Source organism: Hemiscyllium ocellatum, chromosome 4 (assembly GCF_020745735.1).
Source record: "Hemiscyllium ocellatum isolate sHemOce1 chromosome 4, sHemOce1.pat.X.cur, whole genome shotgun sequence".
Taxonomy (NCBI): Eukaryota; Metazoa; Chordata; class Chondrichthyes; order Orectolobiformes; family Hemiscylliidae; genus Hemiscyllium; species Hemiscyllium ocellatum.
In genome coordinates, this window is record NC_083404.1 from 43,018,807 (window position 1) to 43,040,770 (window position 21,964).

Genomic DNA, 21,964 nt, shown 5'->3' on the forward strand with positions numbered 1-21,964 from the left:
TGCAGGCATTTCTTTCATCTTTCCCTAGTTTTCTAGGAAAGGCTTCCCATCTCTCAGAGGCAGAATGAAGAGGACAGACAGGATGCCTTGAGTACAGCTGTGGGTGTACCCTCAGCAAAGCAGTTGGCTCAAATACAATTAGCTGCTTAATCTACATGCAAAGCTCTCAGTACTGATACATGCCATCTGACATTATCGGAGATTTTAGTGTTTCGACACTGACTAAAATAAAAATTGATACCTTGTTCTACATTAAAAATCACACAACACCAGGTTATAGTCTAACAGGTTTAATTGGAAGCACTAGCTTTCAGAGCGCCGCTCCTTCATCAGGTGGTTGTGGAGGACACAATTGTAAGACACAGAATTTATAGCAAAAGTTTACAGTGTGATGTAACTGAAATTATACATTGAAAAATACCTTGATTGTTTGTTGAGTCTTTCATCTGTTAGAATGACCATGATAGTTTCACTACTTTCATATGTAAATCACAAAGCGTTTTTTAAAAGTTACATTCACAGGTTAACTGTAACAATTGGTGCTAGCCAGATAATATTGAAGGTATTAGTCCCCTGTGTTCTCTGTCCGTGCCATAATGTTTAGACTGATTCTAATCTAAAACTGAGTTTCCAAATCATGCCTTGTTCTATGTGCAGCTATTGGATCTCCCACTTGCTGCTAAGTTCAGTTATTGAACACTGAGGACAATAAATGTGCAATGAATGCACAGTTTAGACTGGGAACAGTTTTTTTCAGATGTTATTTGCTGAGATTTCATATTCAGCAATGAGACTGCTGTCCTTTGCAACAACAGCTACTAACAGATGTTTTGTTTAAAAAATCATTCCTGAGAGGTGGGTGTCCAGCTAAGGCCAGCATTCATTGCCTAAGCCAACCTGTCCCTGAGAAGATTGTGACAAGCCAACTCTTGAACCACTGGTAGTTGGTAGTTTCTGATACAACAGAATCATTTACTAGGCTTTTCAGGGACACATAGTCAATTGGGGTGGGTCTGGATCTGGAGTTACACATAGTTCACAGCAGATAAGAGCAACAGATATACTCGTGTCACCATTATTGCTAGATATCTCATATGTATTTAATTAATGGAATTTAAATTCCCCAGTTACATGGGAGATTTGAACTCAAGTCTCCAGCTCATTACTCCAAGCCTCTGAGTTTATAGCACTAACATAGCCACTAGGTTATAACTGCTGTGAATTTTGACAGCTTTTAATTGGCAATAGGTTGTCATTGGCATCTGATCCAGTATAACATCCTTTACAGGGGATCTGCAGCACGTATCAAACGTACTAGTTAATCAGTGATCAAAATGAAGAATCCTCACTGAGATACACAGCACCTAACTAGTTTTTTAAAAATTTAATTCAAATAATTCACAAAAAGAAGATAAAGTGAGAAAAATAATGATGCATTTTAGGCAGTAAGGGAAAATACTGAAGCAATTGATTTTGTTTTAATCTTCAACAGCAAAAATGTGAAGAAATGAGACTCAACTAATGTTGACCCTGTATAAGACACTTGTTAGGCCTTAGCTGGTGTAGTGTTTACAGTTGTCAGCACCATATTATATAAAAAATGCAAATGTATTGGAGAGCATGCAGAGCAGTTTACTAGAATGGTTCCAGATAAGAGAAACTTTAGCTATCAGGATAGATTGAAGAGGTTGGGACTGTGTCCCCTAGAAATAAGAAGGCGGAGTAAAAAATCTAATTGGTGCCTTCAAAATCATGGTCAGGCTAGACAGAGTAGAGAGGTGAAACTGTTTCCACTTGTGAAAGTAACAAGAGCGAGTGACATAAATTTCTAATGGCATGCAAAGAAAGTAACTGTCATGTGAGAAGAAATTTTATCACACAGGTCAAGGAATGCCCTGCTGGAAATATAGTGGAGGTAGGTTGAATTGAGGCATTCAAGATGGCATTGGATTTTCTTTTGGATACAAACAAGACAGGACCACAGGAAAAGGTCAGTCGGCCCGCCTGACAACCCTCTGAAAAACAATGCTTCTTTATCTCTAGTTTAAATGGGCACCCTCCAGTTTTTAAACTCTGACCCCTAGTTCTAGAATCTAGCACAAGAAGAAACATACTTTCAACATCCACCCAGTCAAGTGCTCTCAGGATCTTATAGTTTTTAATTAATTCATCTTTCTCGCTTCTAAACCCGAGGATACAGGACAAACCTGTCTAGATTTTCTCATAAGAAAACCCACTTTGGCCTCCTTCTGCGGTGGAATGGTTCTGTATTCTATGTGACTCCACATCAATAAGAATTAAATTTTCAGCTCGTGGAGGTTATTTACATTAATTAAGGCTTAACACAACATTAAAAATTTTCTTCCACCAGAAAGCATCAGCCCTACTTTTCCTGCATATTTATTCAGTAATTACAATATAGCAACTCCATGTTCTGATATAGATTACAATGCTGAGTCTCTCAGTAAGGTGCTGGTGTAAGACAGTATATAATAGGCGAACAATACAAACCAGACAGCAACTTCTGGTTGTCCATGTTAGACTGCGTATGCATAAACTCTGGATTTTAGGAGCTGGTTTTCTTCATGGACACAGATATCTTGAATTTATTCTTAATGCAAAATCCAGTCAAGGTTTGATAACACCACAGTCACTTTTATATAGAGGAGAGGAAGGTAATATAATTCAAACCAGAAATTCAAACCAGTAACAGCGTTCAAACATAATTATTGTTTTTATTAATCACGTACATCACCAGGGCAACTAAGACAGCAAAATCTTTCAATAAATGGATTGCAAAATAAAATTGGGTGATATAAGATTTATTTTAGTTAAATCCTTGCTGTAAAAATCTTTTCAAGGATTTAACACTGTTCTATTTCTTTCAGGAAGATATTATATTTGTCATTTGGAACACCTTATGGGAACCATTAGTAAACAGAAAGTTCATATGTTTCTGGTTATTTGAGTTGAATTGATGGCTAGTGTGGGTTCGATTCCCAGTCTAACTCAGGTAGACTTAAGATCTTCCTCCTCAATGTCTCCTCGCCACTCCCTAAAGCTGAGTATGACAAGCAATGAGAAGCCACCAAAGACACAGACTTGCCAATGCAATTGGTCAGATTGAAACATCAGCAAACAGTGAGCCAAAGACCTGCCTCTAGGCAGAGATTTCAGGGTTCTCCTGAAGAAGAATGATCAAGGGTGCAAACATTTGCCTGAATCATCATCACCAGCATCCCCACCCCACCTCCACCACCACCTCCCACCCCCCCCCCTCCCCCGCCCCACACCATAAAGTGAATGTAGGTATACTGAAGGTAATTACAGTGCACTTGAAAAGATCAAGACATTGAGAACAGACCAAGAATTGAACCCTGGCATTCTTCTGATCTGAATAGCTCAGGGCTACACGATATGGGATTTATACACTAAGCCATCAGGGACGTTCCACGGGAGTAACTGTTCAGTTTAATTGGGATGTGAACCTAAATTTGAACAGGAGCCAAACCCTTGTTTGTTGCACCATGACTATGAATTGCAGCTGAGCATCTGCACTAACCACTCTGATTGTTCAGGGCTGTGGGATCGGGGAACCAAACTGCGAGATTAGGGCAATCTTTGTCGCATATCATGAAAGGCCTTAAAGGAAAACAGTCTTGTGTCAACGGATAGACCACAAAACTGAAAAGACACATTGATGGCAAACATGTGTCCGGCTGAGCTCTAGCTAGCATCACACAGTGCCTGATGGAGATTAGCATCAAAGAAGCTATAATTCAGACCACATCTCGCCAAAGAACATTGTTGATTGTTTAAATCAAATCTGAAATGGTTGTAACTTCTCCTGTACATGAACTGAATTCTACTCTTTAGGGCAGAATCTCCCCATGACTAAAAACAAAAATTGGAAGTGTGTGGGAGTTTGTGCGTGATGGGGTAGGGTTACTCTTGATGAGGGCGAAGGTCAGGTAAAGGAGTGAAACAGCACATTGTACAGTTTACCAGTTTTCTCCCTTTCCCTTCTTACAACATTGACTCCTGCAGTATCCACAGGTTTCTGCCAAAGTCCATTTGAACAGTCACCACTGCATGATCCAAGACAGTCAGTAACAGCAGGCCATTTAACCAAAGGGTTTTCAGTACCAAAACTAATCATACCACTGCCTGACTTACCTACACATGCAGAAGGAGTCATTGATCAATGAATAGTATTAGAAGACTCACTTTTCTGTGACCCAGAACCACTGAGAGCTCTTTACAGTGTGGAAAGAGGCCGTCAAAGTCATGACTGAAGAGATGCCAATGACACGGTTGGGCAAAGGGAGCACAAGGAGAAAAAAGTTTGGGGAATGAGATTCCAGAGCTTAAGATTTAGGAGAGCAATTCTGTTACTTGACAATTAATTCTGGACCAATGATCCTGAAACTTATTTAAATTAACCTCAGCAGTGAATTAAATTCAGTGAATTAAATAAATCTGAAATAATGTGCTCAGATCAGTAATGGTTGGAGACAAAAAGAAACTGGAGATGCTGGAATCCAAGGGAGACAAGCAGGAGGCTGGAAGAACACAGCAAGCCAGGCGGCATCTGGAGGTGGAGATGTCAATGTTTCGGGTGTAACCCTTCTTCAGGACCCTTCTTTGGGAGTCCTGAAGAAGAGTTACACCTGAAATGTTGATTTTTCCACTTCCTGATGCTGCCTGGCTTGTCGCATTTCTCCAGCCTCCTGCTTGTCTACCCCAGATCAGTAAAGGTGACTATGGAGTCACAATTTTGTACTAAAAATCCACCTGGTTCACAGGAGGAAATCTGCCATTCTTGCCCAATCTGGTGCCACCCACAGTGATGTGATTGCCTTTTAAGTGTCTTCTGAAACACAATAAGTTGACATGACTACCATATCAAGGGCAATTATGGGTCAGTGATAAATGCTGACCTTGCCAATCATGTCCACATCCTGTGAATAAATTTTAAAAAAATAAATGCTTTCTTGGTACTGATCATAAATCTCACTGCCCTCACTGACAGTAGATTTTAGAGTGAAATTTGGACCCAGAACGATTTGACTCTGAGGTTAGAAGTCACGTCCACTGAGCCATGGCTGAATGGATGAACTGCAGCCGGGAAATTGGGGTTAGGCAAGAGTTGAGTTGAAAGGCTGAGGTGTAGGGAGACATGGCAGGACTCCATGGAATCTGGATGGGTAGCTGCCAGGATACAAAATGGATGGAAAAGGTGCCATCTTGTTATTTTCTGAGACAAAGGAAATCTTGGAAACTTGTGGGATTGAAAGAGATTACAGATGTAGGGAGATAGGCCCAAGGAGGATTTTGGAGTGTGATTGGTGGGAAGTGAGGTGTCTGGATATTCAGTTTTATATTTAACCTGGTTTTAGGCAGGTTTTAATTCCACTAATGTTTATAGCTAACTATTAAAGATAAATAAGACCAAACCTCTTGAAGCCTTCAGCTCTAACGCAAAGTTTCAGGTGTTCTAAACAATTGTCCATTGGAAATGTAAACTTCCCAGGCAATGTGGTCAGTTCATCAGGACATCTCCATGGTCCCAATTCACATTTTACATGATGCATCTGATATCCTGCTATCTAGAGGATTAGAAAGTAATTTCTCTTTATCAGTTTTATTTTTCATTTCTGATTGAAAGAAATATTTTGAACTATTGATTCTAGGTCAACGGTTATGAACATAGTGTTGCTATGCTCACTATCCAGTGCGTGGTAAATGGAACAAGAGTAGATCATTCAGCCCCTCGAGCCTGCTCTGCCATTCAATAAAATCATGGCTGATCTGTGGCCTAACTCCATATGCCTGCTTTGGGCCTATATCCCTTGATACCATTGATATATAAAAAAAGTTGTCTTCCTCAGATTTCAAATTAACAATTGAATTAACATCGACATCGATGACATCAATCCAAACCTCCACTACTATTTGCTTGATTGATAATATTGCTGACTGAGTCAGCTTATCAACCAATGCCTCTGCCAGTGCAAACAATCACCAGCCCTTATCTCCTAGAGTATAAATTGTCATAATTATTTGAATTTTGGCATTCTCGTGTTTCTCCTAATGAGTGCAAGAGGAAAAGCTACAAAAGGTTGTCGCTCCTTTCAACAACATTCAAGAAATGGCTGAAGGTTCTGTATTGGGCGGCACGATGGCACAGTGGTTAGCACTGCTGCCTCACAGTACTAGAGACCTGGGTTCAGTTCCTGCCTCAAGCGACCGACTGTGTGGGATTTGCACATTCTCCCCGTGGGGTATCCTCCAGGTGCTCCGATTTCCTCCCATAGCCCAAATATGTGAAGGTTAGGTGAATTGGCCATGCTAAATTGCCTGTAGTGTTAGGTAAGGGGTAAATGTAGGGGTATGGGTGGGTTGAACTTCGGCGGATCGATGTGGACTTGTTGGGCCGAAGGACCTGTTTCTATACTGTAAGTAATCTAATCTAATCTAATTATGGGCCCTGACAAGTCTCCAGTAATAGCACTGGAGTGCAGAACTAAACACATTGCTTAGTCAGGCTGATCTAGAACCATGTTCTAGATTAGTGGTGCTGGAAGAGCACAGCAGTTCAGACAGCATCCAAGGAGCAGCGAAATCGACGTTTCAGGCAAAAGCCCTTCATCAGGAATAAAGGCAGAGAGCCTGAAGCGTGGAGAGATAAGCTAGAGGAGGGTGGGGGTGGGGAGCTCTCCACGCTTCAGGCTCTCTGCCTTTATTCCTGATGAAGGGCTTTTGCCCAAAACGTCGGTATCGCTGCTCCTTGGATGCTGTCTGAACTGCTGTGCTCTTCCAGCACCACTAATCCAGAATCTGGTTTCCAGCATCTGCAGTCATTGTTTTTACCTCGTTGATCTAAAACCATTACAACACTGGCATTTACCTGCCATTGTGGACAATTGCCCAGCCATGTCCTGTGGATGATCTGGCCAATTACTCTTGTGCTGTACCACCCTGTTCATTGACACTACATTTGCATTCCACAAAGGCTGCTCAACTCCTGATCTCATTACAGCAGTTGTCCAAACATGGACAAAAATGCTGAATTCCAGAATGAGTTGAAAGTGACTATCCTTGGCATCTTTGGCTACATTTGACCAGTTTGATGTCAAGAAGTGGTAGTAAAATTTGAATCAATGAGAATCAGGAGAAAACGCTCTGCTGATTAGAGTCGATCCTATGACAAAGTAAGATGGGTGTGGATGTTGAACATTAATCATCTTAGTCCAAGACATCTCTGCAGCAGTTCACCAGGTAGTCTTCGAAGCCCAATCAACTTAACTGTTTCATCAATGATTTTCCATCGAACATAGGGTCAGAAGTGTGAATATTCAAAGATGTTTGCACAAAATTCAGCACCATTTGTTGCTTTAGTAAAGCAGTCTATGTCCAAATATGACAATATCCAGGCTTGGACTGATGTGTTGAAAGTAGCATTTGTGTTACACAGTTGCCAGGCAATGATCATCTCAAACAGGGGGAAATCTATCCATCACTCTTTGACATTCAGTGGTATTGCCATTACTGAATTCACCCACTATTAACATCCTGGAGGTTATCATTGATTAGAAAGTGAACTGGACCTGCTATATAAGAGAAAGTCAGAAGTTAGGAATTAAGCAGTGAGTAAAGATGTTCTGCCTCGCCAAAAATCTGCTATCTACAAAACACACTCCGGGAGTAGGATGGAATGCTCTCTGCGTGAATTTTGGAAGTACTTCAAGAACACTCGTGAAGCTTGATTCCATCCAAGACAAAGAGGTCCATTTGTTTGGTACCCAATCCAGTACACTAAGCTTTCTCTCCATCCACAACTGATGCACAGTGGCAGCAGTATGTGCCACTCCAAAATGCACTGCAATAACTCACTAACATTCCTTCAACAGCACCTACATAATCACAATCTCTATCACTCAGGAGGACAGATAAATGGGACACACCTGCCAACTTTGGAACCACTGATCCCTCACTATTGATGGGTAAAAGTCCTAGAACTTGTGGGCGGCACGGTGGCACAGTGGTTAGCACTGCTGCCTCACAGCGCCTGTAGACCCGGGTTCAATTCCCGACTCAGGCGACTGACTGTGTGGAGTTTGCATGTTCTCCCCGTGTCTGCGTGGGTTTCCTCCGGGTGCTCCGGTTTCCTCCCACAGTCACAAAGATGTGCGGGTCAGGTGAATTGGCCATGCTAAATTGCCCGTAGTGTTAGGTAAGGGGTAAATGTAGCGGTATGGGTGGGTTGCGCTTCGGCGGGTCGGTGTGGACTTGTTGGGCCGAAGGGCCTGTTTCCACACTGTAAGTCTAATCTAATCTAAACTCCATTTGGATACAGAACTGGCTCAAAGGTAGAAAGCAGAAGTTGGTGGTGGAGGTTTGTTTTTCAGACTGGAGGCCTGTGACCAATGGAGTGCCACAAAGATTGGTGCAGGGTCCTCTACTTTTCATCATTTATATAAATGATTTGGAATGTGAGCATAAGAAGTATAGTTAGTAAGTTTGCAGATGACACCAGAATTGGAGGTGTAGTGGACAGCGAAAAAGGTTACCTCAGATTACAACTGGACCTTGACCAGATGGGCCAATGGGCTGAGAAGTGGCAGATGGAGTTTAATTTAGATAAATGTGAGGTGCTGCATTTTGGGAAAACAAAGCTTAGCAGGACTGCTACACATAATGTAAGGTCCTAGGGTGTGTTGCTGAACAAAGAGACCTTGGAGTGCAGGTTCATAGTTCTTTAAAAGTAGAGTCACAGGTCGATAGGATAGTGAAGAAGGTGTTTGGTATGCTTTCCTTTATTGGTCAGAGTATTGAGTACAGGAGTTGGGAGGTCATGTTGCGGCTGTACAGGACATTGATTAGGCCACTGTTGGAATATTGCATGCAATTCTGGTCTCCTTCCTATCGGAAAGATGTTGTGAAACTTGAAAGGGTTCAAAAAAGATTTACAAAGATGTTGCCAGGGTTGGAGGATTTGAACTATAGAGAGAGGCTGAACAAGCTGGGGCTGCTTTCCTTGGAGCATCGGAGACTGAGGGGTCACCTTATAAAGGTTTACAAAATTGAGGGGCATGGATATGATAAATAGACAAAGTCTTTTCCCTGGGGTTGGGGAGTCCAGAATTAGAGGGCATAGGTTTAGGGTGAGAGGGGAAAGATATAAAAGAGACCTAAGGGGCAACTTTTTCACGCAGAGGGTGGTACATGTATGGAATGAGCTGCCAGAGGAAATAATGGAGGCTTGTACAATTGCAACATTTAAAAGTTATCTGGATGGGTATATGAATAGGAAACATTTGGAGGGATATGGGCCGGGTGCTGGCAGGTGGGACTAGATTGGGTTGGGATGTCTGGTTGGCATGGACGAGTTGGACCGAAGGGTCTGTTTCCGTACTGTACATCTCTATGACTCTGTGACTCTATAACTCCCATTGTAGTAGCACTATGGGTTTACTGACATCCCAACGGTTGTTGTGGTTCAAGATGGCAATTCATCAGCACTTTCTCAAAGGAAATTTAGGACGGCCAATGTATATTGGTGTTACCATCAATACCCACATTCTATACATGAATAAAAAGAAAAGATACTTGGATCTAACATGGTTCCATGGCGCTGAGTACACATCAGCATGATCTAATTAAGAATACAAGGACTTAGAAATGGGAGCTGGTACAAGCCGTACAGTCCATTGTGACTCTTCCAACATCCAGTAAGATCATGGCTGATCTTCCACTGTAACTCGCCTTTCCCACCCATTGTCTATATCCCTTGCTTTCCTGAGAGACCAAAAATGTGTCTACGCTGGGCCTAAAACATACTCAATAATACAGTATTCTCAAACCTATGTGGTAGAGAATTCCAAAGACTCACAATTATTTGAGCAAAATAGTTTCTGTTCATCCCAATCCTGCATAACCAGCTCTTGCCCTGAGGATGTGCTCCCATGTTCTATTTTTCCCAGCCAGGGAGAGCAACTTGTTATTGTCTTCCCTGTCAAGTCCCTTCAGAATCCTGAATAGCTGGACTGACTTGAAGGACTCAATGACCTCCTTCTTTTCCTATGTTATCACATGCAACCAATATAATAACAACAGTGATCAATACACCGATCCTTTGGCAGTAAAAGTGCAATTTCTTTGCAATTCACTTGTTTAATCAAATACTTTTAGATTACGGGCTCTTGGCAAAAATCTAATGGCAAATCTAATTGTCACAATCTCATTGCTTAAAAATGAAACATGTGAGCTTTCTTTGCAAGTGGAAATATAATATATAGTTCATGATTTTTAATGCACAAATATGCAAAACTTTATGCAGCAGTAAAATGAAGCAAGAGTGAATTGCATTTAGGTGATCAGGCAAAGTGATAATCATAATAACAAGCTGATGTAGATGAAACAGGTATACACAATCAAACTCCATATATTGTCTGCACTTCAGAATTAGTTAAAATCTGCAGAGGTGAAGAGATGCAGCAATTTCAAGTTCAAGTATTACACGCAGTGTGGGGGTTTGTCAAAGGTAAATGTGAAGGCATACTTGATTAGAAAGAGAACTGAATATCCTCCCAGTTTGCTTTCAGTATTCCTTCCTTCCTTCCTAAGATTTCTCCATTTTTCTCTTTAACTCTCTTTTAACAGGAAACAATTGTCAAGAGTTGCCATCACGTCCAGAGTTTTCTAACACTGCAAACAAAATACAGGAAAGGGTTCTAACTCTTCCCAAGTTTATCTTTCCTTAAGATCTCAGATATTCCAATAACTCTGTTTGGACTTTGATCAATGACGATATCCAGAATAGCAGAAAAAAACCAAAGCCAGAAAGTATTGGGGCAAATCTATTTCTGCAATTGCCGATACCAGGCAGATGGAAAAGGGGGCAAGAAAACAGAAAAACGCAGTGAATGCCTCCTCTGAAAATTCATTTGACAAAAATAACTCCTTAAGTCACCTGGATAGTTAACTATCTATATCTAACAAAAAAGTGAAATCCAACAATGTCAAGACTGACCCAGTGTAATACCAGCTATTTGGTTTTATGTTCATTGCATCAAGAGGAGAGAGTCAACAGATATGGACAGTGACCTCTCACCTCTTACATGATTGATCACCCACCTCCTGCATTCACCATCTTCATTTAGTGGAAGAGCACGAGAAGAAATCATGGCACCCATTTCTCATGATGTCCCTTTTCTTTTGTAATGTAAAGCAGGCCTGTGAAAAGGCAGCTCCATTCCACTAGTGCAAGACTGCAGAAAATTAATATGAACATCAAACTACAGAAGCTAAAGCAATCATTGCAAGCAGTCATGATTTTGGGTTTCAGTCACCAATTAATCACAGTCCCCTGCCGTATCCATGGAAACATAGAATCAAGAGTAAAGCACTTAATCTCTCACATGCACTTTACCAATAAATGAACTCATGGCTAATTCGTGACCTTTGCTCCATGTCCCTTAAAACTTTGCCCTAAAATCTACCAATCTTATCAAGAGAGTTCTAAACTTTGACCAGCCTTTATGTGGGGACATGTTCCTTAGAACATAGAACATAGAACATAGAAAAATACAGCGCAGTACAGGCCCTTCGGCCCTCAATGTTGCGCCGATCCAAGCCCACCTAACCTACACTAGCCCACTTTCCTCCATATGCCTATCCAATGCCCGTTTAAATGCCCATAAAGAGGGAGAGTCCACCACTGTTACTGGCAGGGCATTCCATGAACTCACGACTCACTGAGTAAAGAATCTACCCCTAACATCTGTCCTATACCTACCACCCCTTAATTTAAAGCTATGCCTCCTCGTAATATCTGACTCCATACGTGGAAAAAGGTTCTCATGGTCAACCCTATCTAAATCCCTAATCATCTTGTACACCTCTATCAAGTCACCCCTAAACCTTCTTTTCTCCAATGAAAACAGCCCCAAGTGCCTCAGCCTTTCCTCATACGATCTTCCTACCATACCAGGCAACATCCTGGTAAACCTCCTTTGCACCCGTTCCAGTGCCTCCACATCCTTCCTATAGTATGGCAACCAAAACTGCACACAATACTCCAGATGCGGCCGCACCAGAGTCTTATACAACTGCAACATGACCTCAGGACTCCGGAACTCAATTCCTCTACCAATAAAAGCCATATGCCTTCTTCACAGCACTATTTACCTGGGTGACAACTTTCAGAGATCTGTGTACATGGACACCAAGATCCCTCTGCTCATCCACACTACCAAGTATCCGACCATTAGCCCAGTACTCCATCTTCTTTTTCCTTACTTCACCTTGAAATTTCTGGCTCTAAAGTTTAGGTCATACTTCTTTTGTGAGACTCACTTGCATCTTAGGAACACAATCCTAGTTTGTGGAATCTCTTGTAGTAAGTTAACCTTAGAATTTCAGGTATTATTCTGGTCAAGTCACATTGCACTCCTGGCAAACAAAGTATTATCCTCATAAAGTGTGGTGCCCAGAACTGCTCACAATGCTCCAAGTGTGATTGAATCAGGGCTTTAGCATAACTCCTGACCACTTCAGTTTTAGTTCTCTAGATATAAAAGGCCAAGATTCCTTTTGTCTTTTTATTTTCTGTGGCTGTTCATGTCATTTTGATGACCCGAGTACTTGGACTCTGTCTTTTTAGACAACTATAGTTTGTAGCTTTTCAACGTTAAAAAAAGTACTCAGGTACATTTTAGGTCACATTTAGAGTCATCGAGATGCACGGAAACAGATCCTTCAGTCCAACTCGTCCATGCTGATTACATATCCTAAATTAATTTAGTCTCATTTGCCAGCATTTGGCCCATATCTCTCTAAACTGTTCCTATTCATATACCCATCCAGATGCCTTTTAAATGTTGTAATAGTACAAGCCTCCACCATTTCCTCTGGCAGTTCATTCCATACACGTACCACCCTCTAAGTGAAAAAAGTGACTCTTTAGGTCCCTTTTAAATCTTTCACATCTCACCTTAAAACTATGCCCTCTAATTTTGGATTCCCCTACCTTGGGTGAAAACCCTATCCATGCTCCTCATGGTTTTATAAATGTCCATACACTCATCCCTCAGCCTCTGACACTCCAGGGAAAACTACCCCAGCCTATTCGGTTTCTCCTTATTGCTCAAATCTTCCAACCCTGGCAATATCCTTTTCAATCTTTTTTTGAACACTTTCAGGTTTCACAACATCTTTCCTACAGGAGGAGGACCAGAATTAAACACAGTATTCCAAAATTGGCCTAACTAATGTCCCGTACAACTGCAACATGACCTCCCAACTCCTATACTCAATGGGCTGACCAGTAAAGACAGGTATGCCAAATGTCTTCTTCACCATCCTAAATGTGACTCCATTTTCAAGAAACCATGAACCTGCACCCCAAGGTCTCTTTGTTCAGCAACAGTCCCTGGGACTTTAGCAAACCTTACCATCCAGAGAAGTTATTTGGGTGAAACTGGGAAATTACTCAACCGGGTTAGTAACTTTTCTTCAAATCTATAAGCTTCAACATTGGCTAACAGTCTCTAATGACCAAACTTATCAAATGCCTTCTGGAAATCCATATACCATTTATAGACATTTTCTGGTCCATTGCTGTGGTCACCTCTTCAACATTTTCAATCAAGATATACCTACCTTGGAGGTGATTGCCAATCTGGCAATCTGGTTGCAACCGTGTGCATGTTGCTATAATTGCCTGTTTTACAGGTCTTAATTTGTTTGAGTTCTAGGGATAAAAGCTGCACTGTACTTATGAGTGCAATATCTCTGACATTGCATCAACTGAGCTGATTACCATCCCAGCAGATGGTAATATTGGACGGGTCAGGTTGCAGAGTGAAACCTGCTTTGATGGATCCTAACTTTATTTTACTTAAAATTTGGTGGCCAGTTACTGATATATTCACCACAGTCTATCATTGTACTTTCAACAAAAAGAAGGCACAAGCAGTCAGTAAGAAAATTAAAAGAAAGACTGATCAAAACATCTATTACCCCAAACAATGTTCCAGGTGGTAAATCAGCAGAGTACCTCCATTCCTTATGTGATCATTTTCTTAACTCAGTTCTTAGTACCCAGCAACCTGGTTGCCATTTTGCACATCATGACAACAAATTGTTGTTCAAAAGGACATGACCTGACTGCACGTGAGCTTTGAGGAATGGCAGTTACAACTCTTAGGAATTTTTTAAGTGATCTTTTCAGGATGATTTCAACAATCTGTTTCCAAGTAATGTTAATTGAAGAAGAATTCATAGATTGTCAAAGTATCATAGAATACAGACAGCACAGGAGAAAGCCATTCAGTCGATCATGTCCAGGTCAGAACCCTGCGAGAATAATTCAACTTGATCCACGGCCCCAGCTTTCTCCCAAGCCCTGTAAATGTTTTTATTTCCCTTTCAAATAGTTACCTGACTCCCTTGAAAGAGGAAGCCTTACTTTGTGCCTAACCTGTGCTCCACTTTATCTGTGAGGATTTAATGTGACACTGTAGCAGGTGCTTTAATCTGTATCTTTAAATATTGACCATGAGAAATTCCTCAACAAGAACTATAGGTTTGTTAAGTCATACAAAGCCGTTCAGAAAGGACAAGTGCTCAGCTTGCTATCTCAGCCTAGAGGTAACATCTTCAAAAACACAGCCCTGCAGGAGTTACCAACTGCAATTAATCCTCCACCTAGTAAGACGCAGTCAGTAAGGATGGTCAAAGTCAAGATCAAATCATTATAATTTTGTACTTGACAAGTAAATTTCGGTGCATAATTGAAGAGTTGACAATATGGCAATGAGACTGATGACATTAAGAATTTTTTTCAGCCTTTTCAACAATCTCAAATTGTTCTGAGACTCATTCTGCATCACAAAGCAAATCATGGATGACCTTTTACTCTGCAAAAAACAGATGTTTAGGGATTAGCATTTACATATGACGTCATGATGATTTGATATGTACTCTTAAGAAACACATGACTAGATACATAACTGTGATTTACTGTGAGCATCTGCTATTTTATATGTGAAGTGAAAGCAGTTATCAATCAAATATAATTTCTCAAAGCTGGTTTCCTGGACGCAATCAAGTTACGTTTTTGAGAATATCACAAGGCTAAACTGGTCCCACATGAATGATTATACTCACCCTGAACTGCATCTAAATTGCATCTGTTCAGTTTTCTATCACAGAACTACAACCTGCATAAAGGAAGTCAATGGGAATTTAGAAATGTTGCTGCATAAGCAAGTTTTTTCCATGCATTACCATGGTCTCCCTCATCAAAGTCCTCATATTGTCAGGAGAGGCACAACAAAGCTGATTATGTTCACATACTCACTGAAACACAGTATTCATTCACCTTGCATTTGGTTGCCTGTGGCCAAATATTTTATAAAAAACATTACAGGACTAATCGTCCCTCCTGCATTTGTCTGGGAGTGATTAGTCCTGAAAATATCAGGAGGCAGAAAACGCCCTGTAGTGATCATACCTCCCCAGAAACTCTAATTCCATATGGTTGGTGTGTCAAGCACCAAACTGTTAGATACAGGAGGAGGACAACTCGGCATTACCCAAGCTTTAAGGCCACCACCAACACCATTAAAGAGAATGTGGTAATATTCTAATAGAGTTGCTGGGAGAACTTGTTTTCTAGAGTGAACAGAACAGAACCTTTATCAGGACATCTTATGATGATAAAGAGTAAAGTTTTAAATCAACGCACACGCACCTGAAAGATTTGAATAGTGGTAGACTTAAAAATTTTTGTTACTCAGTGCCATGGCTTACCATCTACGGAATGAGGTAGCACAGTGTCCATGTGGTGAAATTAGATGCAAGATAACAACGAGAGTTTGCAAACCAGTCAATCCTCCATGACAGATGGTCAGTTGGTTAACCAGGATCCGGTAGTTCTACAGATATCCTGGGGTTATTAGGGTTTTGGAAGTCACTATAGTTCCATTATAAAGATGACTATGTCTGTCATTGCAGTTTGGGTGCCTTAGGAAGATATGAACAGATGTAGGTCATTCAGTCCCTCAAGCTTGTTCCACCATTCAATGAGATCATTGCTGATCTGAGGCCTAACATCGTGTAACTGCCTGTGGCCCATATCCCTTAATACCATTGCTTAACAAAAATGTACCTTCACAGATTGAAAATTACCAATTGATCCAGCATCTACTGCCATTTGTGGAAAATAGTTCCAAACCTTTACATCCTTTGTGGATAGGAGTACTTTCCAACATCTCTCCTGAATGGTTTGGCCCTAATTCTAAGATTATGACCCCTAGTTCAGAAATCTTTAAACAGTAAAAATAATTTATATTTGTCTACCCTGTCTTTCCCCATTATAATCGTGGAGGCTTCAATCAGACCACTTTTATACTTCTAAATTCTAGAGAAAATAGGCCTAATGTGTATAATCTCTCCATGTAACTCCAGATGTTCACGTATCATTCTTGCAAACCTATATTGTAGTCCTCCTAAGCCCAGTATAAGTTTTCTAAGGTTTAGTGCTCTAATCTGCTCACAGTACTCCAAGTGGAGTTGACTCAAGGTTTTGTATAACTTCTGTATCCTTGTACTCCAGTCTTTTGATATAAAGGCCAGCATTCCATTAGCCATCTTGATTATTTTCTGCATTCATCATTTGCACATTTACATTTCAATGTTTGATGCACTGTATTTAACTTCACATCATTTAGAAAGTATCCTGAACTATCCTCTTGGAGTCCAAAATGGATAATTTGACACTTCATTGAAATCCATCTGTCCCAGTTTCATCAATTCCCCTAATCTATCAATATCCCAGGTATTCCTCTAAACTCAGTCCTAACTGAGCAAACCAAATGTAGATTACTAATCCCCTATTACAAACAGAAATTGTTGAAAATGTTTAGTAGGTAGCTGAATCTGTAGACAGAGTAAAATAATTCCTATTTGAACAGAATGGGTTCTAATGAAGTTATCAAACTGAAACACAAAGTACTTATAAGGAAAAATAACTTCTCTTATGCTTTCAGGTGGAGTGAACATTATTAACAAAGCCAAAATTTACTACCCATCCACAAATACCCTTGAAAATGTATAGAAAAAGCATCCAAGATTTTGACTCAGCTACAATGCAGGTGCTGTTATCTGTATGTGTCTGCTACCTTTATCCTTCTATTTAGAGTCATAGAGATGTACAGCATGGAAACACACCCTTCTGTCCAACCCGTCCATGCCGACCAGATATCCCAACCCAATCTAGACCCACCTGCCAGCACCCTGCCCATATCCTTCCAAACCCTTCCTATTCATATACCCATCCAAATGCCTCTTAAATGTTGCAATTGTACTAGCCTCCACCACTTCCTCTGGCAGCTCATTCCATACAAGTACCACCCTCTGCGTGAAAAAGTTGCCCCTTCAGTCTCTTTTATATTTTTGCCCTCTCACCATAAACCTATGCCCTCTAGTTCTGAACTCCCCCACCCCAGGGAAAAAACTTTGCCTATTTATCCTATCCATGCCCCTCAATTTTGTAAACCTCTATAAGGTCACCCCTCAGCCTCCGACACTCCAGGGAAACAGCCCCAGCCTGTTCAGCCTCTCCCTGTAGCTCAGATCCTCCAACCCTGGCAACATCTTTGTGAATCTTTTCTGAACCCCTTCAAGTTTCACAACATCTTTCCAATACGAAGGAGATCAGATTTGCATGCAATATTCCAACAGTGGTCTAACCAATGTCCTGTACAGCCGCAACATGACTTCCCAACTCCTGTATTCAATACTCTGACCAAAAAAGGAAAGCATACCAAACACCGTCTTCACTATCCTATCTACCTGCGACTCCACTTTCAAGGAGCTATGAACCTGCACTCCAAGGTCTCTTTGTTCAGCAACACTCCCTAGGACCTTACCATTAAGTGTATAAGTCCTGCTAAGATTTGCTTTCCCAAAATGCAGCACCTCGCATTTATCTGAATTAAATTCCATCTGCCACTTCTCAGCCCATTGGACCATCTGGTCAAGATCCTGTTGTAATCTGAGGTAACCCTCTTCGCTGTCCACTACACCTCCAATTTTGGTGTCATCTGCAATCTTACTAACTGTACCTCTTATGCTCGCATCCAAATCGTTTATGTAAATGACAAAACGTAGAGGGCCCAGCACCGATCTTTGTGGCACTCCACTGGTCACAGGCCTCCAGTCTGAAAAACAACCCTCCACCACCATCCTCTGTCTTCTACCTTTGAGCCAGTTCTGTATCCAAATGGTGAGTTCTTGTATTCCATGATATCTAAGCTTGCTAATCAGTCTTCCATGGGGAACCTTGTCGAACACCTTACTGAAATCCATATAAATCACATCTACTGCTCTGCCCTCATCAATCTTCTTTGTTACTTCTTCAAAAAACTCAATCAAGTTTGTGAGACATGATTTCCCACGCACAAAGCCATGTTGACTATCCCGAATCAGTCCTTGCCTTTCCAAATACATGCACATCCTGTCCCTCAGGATTCTCTCCAACAACTTGCCCACCACTGAGGTCAGGCTCACTGGTCTATAGTTCCCTGGCTTGTCTTTACCACCGTTCTTAAACAGTGGCACCATCTTTGCCAACCTCCAGTCTTCCAGCACCTCACCTGTGACTATCAATGATACAAATATCTCAGCAAGAGGCCCAGCAATCACTTCTCTAGCTTCCCTTAGAGTTCTCAGGTACACCTGATCAGGTCCTGAGGTTTTATCCACTTTTAAACGTTTCAAGACATCCAGCACTCCGTAATATGGACAATTTGCAAGATGTCACCATCTATTTCCCTTCAGTCCAAATCTTCCATATCCTTTTCCACAGTAAATACTGATGCAAAATATTCATTTAGTATCTCCCCCATTTTCTGTGGCTCCACACAAAGGCCACCTTGCTGATCTTTGAGGGGCCCTATTCTCGCCCTAGTTACCCTTTTGTCCTTAATATATTTGTAAAAATCCTTTGGATTCTCCTTAATTCTATTTGCCAAAGCTATCTCATGTCCCCATTTTGCCCTCCTGATTTCCCTCTTAAGTATACTCCTACTGCCTTTATACTCTTCTAAGGATTCGTTCGATCTATCCTGTCTATACCTGACATATGCTTCCTTCTTTTTCTTAACCAAAGAACTCCCCACCAAATACTTTCACAACCAAGACTCCCGCCCACCCTCTGACAACCCCTTCTCCCGCCTCCAACGCACCCCATCCACCTGGACACCCCGTGCTGGCCTCTTACCTGCCCTCGATCTATTTATAGCCAACTGCCACCGCGACATTAACCGACTCAACCTGTCCACCCCTCTCACCCACTCCAACCTCTCACCCTCAGAACGTGCAGCCCTCCACTCCCTCCGCTCCAATCCCAACCTCACCATCAAACCGGCAGACAAGGGAGGCGCGGTAGTAGTTTGGCACACCGATCTTTATACCGCTGAGGCCAAACGCCAGCTCGCGGACGCCTCCTCTTATCGCCCCCTCGACCACGACCCCACCTCCCACCACCAAACCATCATCTCCCAGACCATCCATAACCTCATCACCTCAGGGGATCTCCCATCCACCGCCTCCAACCTCATAGTCCTACAACCCCGCACCGCCCGTTTCTACCTCCTGCCCAAAATCCACAAACCTGAATGCCCCGGCCAACCCATTGTCTCAGGCTGCTCCTGCCCCACCGAACTCATCTCCGCATACCTTGACACGGTTCTGTCCCCTTTAGTCCAAGAACTCCCCACCTACGTTCGGGAAACACTGCACCCCTCAATTTCTTTAGTCATCCAACATTCCCTATGCCTACCAGCCTTCCCTTTCACCCTGACAGGAATTTACTTTCTCTGGATTCTTGTTATCTCATTTCTGAAAGCTTCCCATTTTCCAGCACACATCTGCCTCCAATCAGCTTTCGAAAGTTCTTGCCTAATACCATCAAAATTGGTCTTTCTCCAATTTAGAACTTCAACTTTTAGATCTGGTCTATCCTTTTCCGTCACTATTTTAAAACGAATAGAATTATGGTCGATGGCCCCAAAGTGCTCCCCCACTGACACCTCAGTCGCCTGCCCTGCCTTATTTCCCAAGAATAGGTCATATTTGCACCTTCTCTAGTAGGTACATCCACATACTGAATCAGAAAATTGTCCTGTACACACTTAAGACATTCCTCTCCATCTCAACCTTTAATACTATGGCAGTCCCAGTCGATGCTTGGAAAGTTAAAATCCCCTGCCATAACTACCCTATTATTCTTACAGATAGCGGAGATCTCCTTACAAGTTTGCTTCTCAATTTCCCTCTGACTATTAAGAGGTCTATAATACAATCCCAATAAGGTGATCATCCCTTTCTTATTTCTCAGTTCCACCCAAATAACTTCCCTGGATGTATTTCTAGGAACATCCTCCCTCAGCACAGCTGTAATGCCATCCCTTATCAAAAATGCCACTCCCCCTCCTCTTTTGCCTCCCTTTCTATCCTTCCTGTAGCATTTGTATCCTGGAACATTAAGCTACCAGTCCTGCCCATTCCTGAGCCATGTTTCTGTGATTGCTATGATATCCCAGTCCCATGTTCATAACCATGCTCTGAGCTCATCTGCCTTCCCTGTTAGGCCCCTTGCATTGAAATAAATGCCGTTTAATTTATTAGCCCTATCTTGTCCCTGCCTGCCCTGACTGTTTGACTCACTTCTGTTCTCAGCTGTACCCATCTCAGATCGATCTGTTTCCTCACTATCTCCCTGGATTCCCCCACTCCATCCCGCCCCAACCTTACTAGTTTAAATCCTCCCAAACAGTTCTAGCAAATTTCCCTGCCAGTATATTAGTCCCCTTCCAATTTAGGTACAATCCGTCCTTCTTGTACAGGTCACTTCTACCTCAAAATGATCCAAAAATGTGAGTCCTTCTCCCATACACCAGCTCCTCAGCCATGCATTCATCTGCTCTATCCTCCTATTCCTGCCCTCACTAGCTTGTAGCACTGGGAGTAATCCAGATATTACTACCCTTGAGGACCTCCTTTTTAAATTTCTACCTAACTCTCTGTAATCTCCCTTCAGAGTCTCAACCTTTTCCCTTCCAAAGTCGTTGGTTCCAATGTGGACAATGACCTCCTGCTGGCCACTCTCTCCCTTGCAAACATTCTGCACCCTCTCTGAGACATCATTGATCCTGGCACCAAGGAAACAACACACCATTCTGCTTTTTCTCTGCTAGCCACAGAAACATCTGTCTGTACCTCTGACTACAGAATCCCCTAACACAATTGATCTCTTGGAAGCCGACATATCCCTCGTTGCATTAGAACCAGTCTCAATACCAGAAACTTGGCTGTTCATGCTACGTTCCCCTGAGAATCCATCACCCCCTACATTTCCCCCTACATTGTGGGCAGCACGGTGGCACAGTGGTTAGCACTGCTGCCTCACAGCGCCTGAGATCCGGGTTCAATTCCCGACTCAGGCAACTGACTGTGTGGAGTTTGCATGTTCTCCCCGTGTCTGCGTGGGTTTCCTCCCACAGTCCAAAGATGTCCGGATCAAGTGAATTGGCCATGCTAAATTGCCACTAGTGTTAGGTAAGGGGTAAAATGTAAGGGTGGGTTGCACTTCGGCGGGTCGGTGTGGACTCGTTGGACCGAAAGGCCTGTTTCCACACTGTAAGTAATCTAATCTAATTTCCAAAACAGCATACCTGTTTGAAATGGGTATATCCACAAAAGACTCCTGCCCTAGGTGCCGACCTCTCTCATCCTTCCTGGAATTAACCCATCTATGTGACTGTATCTGAGACTTTCCCCCTTCCTATAACTGCCATCCATCACATACTGTTGTTGTTGCAAATTCCTCATCACTTCTATCTGTATCTCCAACCGATCCACTCGATCTGATAAGATTCGCATCCAACAGCAT